The sequence below is a fragment of the Chiloscyllium punctatum genome, chromosome 35 (assembly GCF_047496795.1).
Source record: "Chiloscyllium punctatum isolate Juve2018m chromosome 35, sChiPun1.3, whole genome shotgun sequence".
NCBI classification, from domain to species: domain Eukaryota; kingdom Metazoa; phylum Chordata; class Chondrichthyes; order Orectolobiformes; family Hemiscylliidae; genus Chiloscyllium; species Chiloscyllium punctatum.
In genome coordinates, this window is record NC_092773.1 from 56345226 (window position 1) to 56352397 (window position 7172).

General features: G+C 42.6%; 1 non-coding gene across 1 annotated transcript; it reads right to left on the reverse strand.

The window, feature by feature from the left end:
* Positions 1 to 282: 282 nt before the first annotated feature.
* trnas-cga (transfer RNA serine (anticodon CGA)) lies at positions 283 to 364 on the reverse strand. Its single transcript has one exon. It is a non-coding gene; the product is annotated as a tRNA-Ser (tRNA).
* Positions 365 to 7172: the final 6808 nt, after the last annotated feature.

The following is a 7172-nucleotide window of genomic DNA, read 5'->3' on the forward strand; positions in this document are numbered from 1 at the left end:
ACTTTGGAAATAAAGTTCTTAATTTTTACTTTGTGCAGTTCTTGGCCAATCGAATTTTTGCAGATTACTGTCGGGCATAAATCGCTTCTGTGTTTTATATTAAGCAGGAGGGTTAACCCTGTGTCGTATAGAGTCGAAACAAATTTGGCAATGCAAGTGTAAATCTGTGCAGTTCTTTGAGTGCACTGGAGATTTGCACTATTCATGAGCTGAATGAAGTGATTCTCTCCGCTCTGATCTGAACACCAAAAGAGGAAGTCCAAAGCAAACTCCGCCCTCCACCGTAGTTGACAGGATTCGAACCTGCGTGGGAATACCCCAATGGATTTCGAATCCATCGCCTTAACCACTCGGCTACAACTACATAAGGACCACCTCTGCCTGTTGAATTAGTCATTTCCAGGTCTCTGTCTCAGGGGAGGTTAGCAGTTCTGAAACATTGTTTGGTTTATTTGAATTCAAAAACCACAGCTTTCAAATCGATGAAATGTCGGGACAAAGTGGGTCTGGGTGTTCCACCCAGATAGGTGGAATTGATATTCAGCTTAAAAGAAGGCGGTAATTGCAGGAAAATACTCAGCAGGTCGAGCAGGATCTGGGCTGGGAAAGGGAGATTCAACGTTTCAGAACTTCTTCAGAAGTTATTCGAACTCCGCTTTCTCCCAGTAGTACTGGCAAACCCCAGTCTATACCCAGCGTTTTCTATTTTTGTTTCAGATTCTGAAAATCCAAATTCCTTTACATTACCCATTTAGACAATAAAAAAAAATCCTTCCTGGTTCCGATTTAGGTTCCTGTTTGGGGAACATTTTCATGAGCACATTAAAAACCCGGAGTTGTGCAGGAAAGAAAACCAATGAAGTATGAGCCTTGAGATCCGACCCTGGCTGGTCCCAAACCACCAACTGTTCGGTTAATGGATGAAAGTGTTGACAATTTACGCAAATAAGACGGGTGAGCTGACTCGTTGCACGATCCATAAATCAGGCTTTTCACGAATTCAAACTTCAGCCTGCCATTCCAGAAGCGATTGTTGTCCTCAATCAGTTTTATTTTTCCAAAATAAATCCTGAGGCATTCACTGTAATGTCATGGCAACAGTTCTGCACACTCTGAAATCACATCCATGTCACAGGAACCAACTTTTCTACAACAGCAGTATGGCTTGCTTCGAGCGTTTTTCGTAAATTGTGTGTTCCCGAGTTTTCTCCTGATCCTGTAACCATGGTCTGTTAATAATGGTGGGTGAGGGCACATTGCGGATGGGCGGGTTGATGTTCTGCAGGAAATGTTGCCACCGATTAGCGTCAGTTTCCAGAGGACTGGGACTGAAGATATTTACTGAGAAACGACATTTGTGTCGAATATATCGAGCCTAATCTCAGGTGAACTGTTAATCATTTGACACACAGATGAGAAGAATTTTCTGTCTTTCAGAGAGTAGCAAATCTGCAGAATTCTTTACAATAGAGAGCTGTCAAGGGTGGGTGTGATCAAGGCTGAGATGGCGAGCCAATTAGTCACATGGGAAATAATGGGAAACGGGGATAAGGCAGAACTTTGCAACTGAAAATTAACCAAGTCAGACATGACCTCATTAAAAGGTGGAGACGACCTGATGGTCCGAATAACTTCCATCTGTTCCAATGTCTTGTCTGTCACTTGGAAACTGCGAAAGACCATTGTGAAGATAGAAATAGCAGGACGTTGAGAAAAGTTGATTGGAGACAAACTGAGTCAACATCATTCGTTGAAAGGAAAAACACACTTGACAACTTTGTCAGAGTTCTGTGATAATATGACATGCCGGGTTGATCAATTTTTGGTCAGCATTCCATAAGAGACCACATCAAAACCTATTACACAAGGTAGGAGTTCACGGTGTATAGTAAAAAAAAAGCCATGCTTGTCCATTGTTTACTTAATGGAAGACACAAAATATGCATTATTGGGTAATTTTTAAGTTGCAAAGATGTAATTACTCAAGTGCTGGAAAGGTCAGTCATCGGACTTCAATGGTTTATGTCTGCATTAATGATTTGTACGAATTGGCTGAGTGAAATGTGTTCGGTTTTACTGACGATACATAATAGGTGGGAGAGCATGTTGTGATGAGGACAGCGGAACCTGGAAATGGATAGACACAGGTTCAGTGGGTGGGCAAAATCCTTGAAGGTGCAATTTCATGTCGGACGTTTGAGGCCATGCATTTGGTAGGAAGAGTCAAAAGACTGATTGCAATTAAAATCAAAAGAAATTCCAAAGAAGTTCGTTTCGGAGGAGTCTGGATGCCCTTGTGCATGAAACAAACAAAGGTTAGTGACAGACTGATTTTTTTTCTCACCTAAAAAGAATGCACTTTCGTAATGCTCACAATGAAAGAGATAATGTCGCAGGGAATGACTGAAACGAAGGAGCCTGCCAATTAATCGAAAGCCAAGATATGTCTCGTGCTGTTCTTGGGACATATTTGATGTATTGTTTACAGATCTCGAAACTTTATTGAAAATTGAGTCAAGAGAGGGAGAGTGGAAGTTAAGGACACCCACGTTTAATAGGGGAAGGTGAGTAGTGCAGATGCTGGCGATTAGAGTCAATGATGTGGTGCTGGAAAATCACAGCATGTCAGGCAGTCTCCGAGGAGCAGGAAAACCACAATTCATGCAAACGCCTTTCATCAGGAATTTGGTTGGAAGTCTCGAGTGTGGAGAGATAAATGTGAGATGATGGGGCTGGGCTGAAGGGAGCTGAGATACCAATAGGTGCACGGGGGAGGGTGTAATTTTGATAGTTTGGAGGGGAGGGTGATGTACATGGGTGGGAAGGAAATGGGACAAATGGGACAGCTCATAAGGACGGTGCTCAACTGGAATTTGTGAAGTGGGGTAAGGTGGGGGAGGAATATAGAATAATACAGCGCAGCACAGGCCCTTCAGCTTTAGATATTGTGCCAACCTGTGAACTAATCTCAGCTCATCCCCCATACTATCCCATCATTATTCATGTGCTTATCCAAGAATTGTTTACATAACCCTAATGTGGCTGAGCTAACTACATCGACAGGCAGGGCATTCCACGCCCATACTACGCTATGAGCAAAGAACCTGCCTCTGACATCTGGCTTAAATCTCGAACCCCTCAATTTGGATTTATGACCACCCATACAATCTGACATCATCATCCTAAAAAAAGATTTCCACTGTCTACCCTATCGAATCCTCTTATCATCTTGTAACTCTGTGTGAAATCCGTTCTTAGCCTTCTTCTTTCCAATGAGAACAGACCCAAGTCTCTCCGATTTTCCTCATAAGACTTTCCCTCCAGAACAGACAATATCCTGTTAAATCTCGCCTACAACTTTTCCAATGCTTCCACATCTTTCCTGGAATGGGGCGACCAGGCAGGACAAAATATTTCAAGTGGAGCCACGCATGTGTGTTGTATAGTTGCAGCATGGCGTTATGGCTCAGGAACTCAATCCCCTACCAATGAAACCTTACACAACGGATGCCTTCTTAACAGCACTATCAACCTGGCTGGAAACTTTCAGGAATCTATGTACATGGACTCCAAGATCCCTCTGTACATCCACATTACCAAGAATATTTCCATTAACTCAGCCTTCCTGCTGAGGTTCCCAAAGTGAATCACCTCAAATATGGATGCATTGAACTTTATTTCCCTCCTCTAAAACCAATTCTGCAGTTTATCTGAGCTCCCCAGCAAACTGCAACATTTTTGCACACTGTCCACTACTCCACCAACTTTAGTGTTATCTACAAGCTTGCTAACCCATCCACTTATACCTGCGTTTTCGTCATTTATGAAAATGGCAAACAACAGTGGTCCCAACATAGATCTTTGTGCCACACCATACGTAACCGGACTCCAGTCTGAATATTTTCCATCAGCCACCACTTGCTGCCTTCTAACAGAAAGCCAGTTTCTAATCCAAACTGCGAAATCATCATCAATACCATGCCTCCGCATTTTCTCCAACTGCCTAACATGTGGAATCTTATCAAAGGTTTTACAGACGTCCATGTACACCACGTCAAGTGCCCTACTCTGATCCACATGTTTGGGCACCTTCTCAAAAAACTCACGAAACCATGTTGACCATCTGAAATCAAATTGTTGCTTGCTGAATGATTGTCAATCCTATCTCTCATAATCATTTCCATAATTTGTTCATCCAACATACGTAAGGCTTATTGGTATATGATTACTTGGGTCATCTGTATTACCCTTCTTGACCAAGAGAACAACTTCTGCTTTCCTCCAATCTTCGAGTGATATTCCTGTTGACAATAACCAAATAAAGATCAAAGGCAAAGGCTCTGCAATCTCCTCCCTCGCTTCCCAGGAAATCCTTGGATTGATCCCATATGACCCAGGGGACTTACCTATTTTTTCATCTTCCAGAATTGTTAACAGGTCCTCCTTGCAAACCTCAGTCTCATCTAGTCTAGTAGCCTGTATGTCAGATTCTCCTCGACAACGTTGATCTAATTCAGTATGAATACGAACTAAAGTTATTCATTTGGCCCCTTCCTATTTCCTCTGACTCCACACTATCCTCATTACTATCTTTGATTGGTCTTAATCTTACTGTCGCCATTCTTTTATTCCCTATATAAACGAAGAAATACTTAGGGTTTTCTAAGATTCTATCCACGAACAACTTCTCATATCCTCCCCTGGCTCTGCTGGACTCTCTGTTCAGGCGTTTCCTAACTAACTTGTAACTCTCAATCGCCCTGACTGAGCCTTCACGTCAAATGCTAACATAAGCCTCCTTCTTTTTCTTGACATGAGCTTCAACATCTTTTGTCAACCACGGCTGCTTCGCTCGACAACTTCCTTCATGCCTGACAGGTACATACTCATCAAGTACGTGCAACGGCAGTTCCTTGAATAAGTTCCACATTTCAATTGTGGTCATGCCATTTGTTTCCTTCCACATCCTGTGCATACTAAATCTTGCCAAATCGCATCATAATTGCCTTTCTGTCAGCCATAAGACTTTCCCTGCAGTATGGAACTATCCCTTTCTATTGCTTAAGCGAAGGTAACCGAATTGTTTTGCGATCACGAAATTGCTCACCTACATCCAAATCTAAACCCTGGCCTGTCCATTACCTAGTACCAAATCCAATGTTGCCTGTGACTGTTAGTAAGAGGCAGTCTGGGCGCAGGTTTTTGACCTGTGTTGAGAATGAGGCAGGATTTCATCAAAGTTGAGAAGGACAAATAGTTTTTCAGCTCATCTCCCTCTGTTTCCCTCGCTCGCAGGAGATTATTATCATTTGACTTAGGAATTCACCGATTATATCTTTGGTTACTTCAAATCTTCTGAACACTGTGCAAGTGAGTAAAATAGTGCACAAGGACCAGGCTACAATGAGAGAGCCAAGACAGCATGCATTGTCAGAGTGCCAGAACTGACGGAACGGTGCTTTCCTTTTCCAAGACAAAAGGTTAGTTCTGAAAGAGCGGCGCTTTTGGAGGGTCAGTGCTGTGGGAGCTGACGCCTTCAGAGCATCAGTGCTGAGGATGCAGATACTCTCTGATGGTTAGTGCTGAAGGACCGGTTACTGTAACAGGATCAATGCTGAGGGAGTGGGCACTGTCAGAGGGTTAGTGTTGCGGGAGCAGGTACTATTGGAGTGTCAGTACTGAGCGAGAGGGTACTGTCACAGGGTCAGTGCTGAGTAAGTACCATCGTCGCCCTTTCAGTGTGGGGGGAGTGAGTGTTGTCGGAGTGACAGTGCTGAGGGATTGTATATGAAATATTTCATGCTAATATTTCCAGAAAACAAACATCAAATATCAGCTGGATATGCAAACTGTCTATCAAATCATTCAACGGCAAGTCTGAACATAAATACATTATCTAAAATCTCTCTCATGTTTGAGGACACACGCATCCTGCCTGTCTTTGTCACACATACGCTGACTGTATGGTCACAGACATCATTCCTTTTTTTGTCTCACACAACCTCACCATGTTTTTCACCCACATTCTCCCACTCTCCGTCTCTCACACCCTCCATGTCTTCCTCAAACACACCTCCATTGCATGGAACAAACTCAAAGTCTGCCAGTACTGGAGTAGACTTCAGTTTATCCACTCCCAGGGATATGATTGGGTAAAAATGTTTAGAAGTTGGAGCTCTCCACTTTCCACTGATCAAACCCCAATCCCAGCTCTTTGTCTGAACTGAGGGCAGATCGCAGCGAGACATGACAGAGAGAGATTGAAAGAGAGAGAGTCATAGAAATTGAAAGCACAGAATCAGATGTTTCAGTCCAATTTGCCCACGCTGACAATATATCATTAATAACTCTCATCTCATCTGTCAGCATTTGACATATAACTCTCTCAACCCTTCCTACTCATTTACCAATTTTGATGCATTATAAACTTTGTACTCCTACCAACCTCTACCTCACCCTCTGGCAACTTATTCTATACATGCACCACTCTCTATGAATAATGCTGTGTGTGTGGGAAAGGATATTCTAAGGCGTTCAAGCTGCTGAGGCACCTTTGGGTTCACATCGGGGAGAAGTCATTCATTCATTCCTCGTGTTGGAAGTGATTCAGACAATCATCCGAAATGCTGAAACATCTTGGCAGCCGCGCAGATGATAAAAGTTTTTGTATCACTGACTACATCTGTTAATTTTATCCAGTGATGAGTAAACGTATTAGTGAGTGGAGAATAAGTAACGAGACATGAACTGACAGAGTCAGGAGGGACAGATATGAAATGCTTCAATCCTTCATTAAATGTATACGATGTAAAGATTGATTTCCGTTTCTTCCTTCACCATGAAAGCCTCTTTTCTTTAATACAGGAGAATAAATTAGAGACAGGAGTATTTCCTTAACTTTCCAAAGCGTCAAAGTAATGCAGGATACTCAGTTAATTTTCATCTGTTACCGTTAGCTTTGACAGGCTTAATAAATTACATTAAAAACTTCCTCAATAACAGTGACCATGAAGTGTACACTGAAGATTATTGGATAGGGCATCGTGGAGGTCGGTGTCCAGTGAACGTCCTTAGTGATTGGTTAGGGGGGCTATGCGCTTTGCGATTTTTATAAATGAGTTAGATGAGGTAGAAGAGAGGTGAGGTAGTAATTTTACCAATGACATGAAGGT